This window comes from Otolemur garnettii, unplaced genomic scaffold, assembly GCF_000181295.1.
Source record: "Otolemur garnettii isolate 467f Iridium unplaced genomic scaffold, OtoGar3 scaffold00014, whole genome shotgun sequence".
Lineage (NCBI taxonomy): Eukaryota > Metazoa > Chordata > Mammalia > Primates > Galagidae > Otolemur > Otolemur garnettii.
This window is the reverse complement of record NW_003852409.1, coordinates 28,062,033-28,063,779: the sequence shown is the minus strand read 5'-3', so window position 1 is coordinate 28,063,779 and position 1,747 is coordinate 28,062,033. Positions and strand designations below refer to the sequence as shown.

General features: G+C 42.8%; 1 protein-coding gene and 1 non-coding gene across 4 annotated transcripts in view; both read right to left on the bottom strand.

The window, feature by feature from the left end:
* Positions 1-1,747, bottom strand: part of RABEPK (Rab9 effector protein with kelch motifs) — a 31,770-nt gene that overhangs the window by 14,120 nt on the left and 15,903 nt on the right. The gene's annotated exons all lie outside the window — the stretch shown is intronic.
* On the bottom strand, positions 434-541 carry LOC111723700. Its single transcript, XR_002772194.1, has one exon. It is a non-coding gene; the product is annotated as a U6 spliceosomal RNA (small nuclear RNA).

Sequence of the window (1,747 nt, the reverse complement as noted above, 5' to 3'; positions counted from 1 at the left end):
AAAAAAAAAAAAAAAGTATATCCACCTTGCAGAGGAGGAAACCACAGCTCAGAACACTTTCATACCAGTCATAGCACTTGTGAGTAGCAGAGCAGAGGTTTGAATGGAAACCTATCACATCGGTCTCCTACTTGCTCCACCACAATACACCAAGAATTATTTCTTGCTTGGGAAATTCTGTGTCTTTTGTAAAATGTCTGCATTCAATATACAAAATGCTACATGAAGTATATACATGTGTGGACCTCAAATGCAAATGTGCATACTGAGTATGTTTCAGCCTATATTCAAAACAAAATGTGGGGGAAGGTATGGGGGCTGGGGGAAAATGTAATTTGTCTCTACAGCGAGTGAGCATTTTTTTCTTAATTTTTCTTTCTTATTTTTTAAATATGGAATGCTCCAAAGCCTTCTGCTGTGTGAAAAAAAATAAATAAATATGGAATGCTTCACAATCTTGCATGTCATCCTTGTGCAGCGGTCATGGCTAATCTTCTCCGTATCGTTCTAATTTTAGTATACATGCTGCCGAAGCAAGCACTTCAGCTAGAGATCTTGGTGCGCTTTTGGATCTTAGAGTTAGACAGCATACAACCTCCAGGGGCCAAAGATCGCAGGGCTGTTTGCAGAATAATCATAAAAGAGTTCTATAGCATTTGAGAGACTTGACTTGATAACAAAAGCAACTAACATATTTTTCATATTTTTTTTTTCTTGCAGTTTTTGGCCAGGGCTGGGTTTGAACCCACTACCTCAGGTAAATGGGGCTGGCACCCTACTCCTTTGAGCCATAGGCGCTGCCCAACATTTTTCATATTTCTTGGGCATGGTGTCAAAGTACAGGAAAAAGAGACAGGATAGAGAGAGAGAAAAGGACAGGATAGAAAATAAATTTCTTTGATAGCATCTTTCTTTCTTTTTTTTTTTGAGACAGAGCCTCAAGCTGTTGCCCTGGGTAGAGTGCTGTGGCATCACAGCTCACAGCAACCTCTTAGGTTCAAGTGTTTCTCCTGCCTCTGCCTCCCAAGTAGCTGGGATTACAGGCGCCCATCACAATACTCAGCTATTTTTTGTTGCAGCCATCATTGTTGTGTGGCAGGCCTGGGCTGGATTTGAACCCGCCAGCTCAGATATATGTGGCTGGTGCCTTAGCTGCTTGAGCCACAGGCGTTGAGCCAGATAGCATCTTTCTAAATCATCACTGTATTTTATTTAAATGGATGCTATCTTTGAAAATCAAAGGCCACGGGCAGCACCAGTGACTCAAAGGAGTAGGGCAGCGGCCCCATATGCCAGAGGTGGCGGGTTCAAACCCAGCCCTGGCCAAAAGAACTGCAAAAAAGAAAAGAAAAGAAAATCAAAGGTCAGGTCAGGCATGGTGGCTCACGTCTGTCATTATAGCACTCTGGGAGGCCAAGGCGGGTGGATTGCTTGAGCTCAGGAGTTTGAAACCAGCCAGAGCAAGACCAAGATCCCATTTCTAAAAAAAGAGCCAAGTGTTGTGGTGGGTGCTTACAGTCCCAGGTACTTGGGAGGCTGAGGCAAGAAGAGTTAGACTCTTGCTTGAGTCTAAGAGTTTGAGGTTGAGGTGGAGCTATGATGCCACAGGATGACAAAGTGAAAAGAAAAGACACAAGAACACACAATCAAAGGCCAGAGTTCCAGAACTGATTTCCATTTGCCAAACCTACAGCAGCTATTTTTTTAACCACAGCAGCTATTATTTTTTTTTTTATTTTGAGACGGA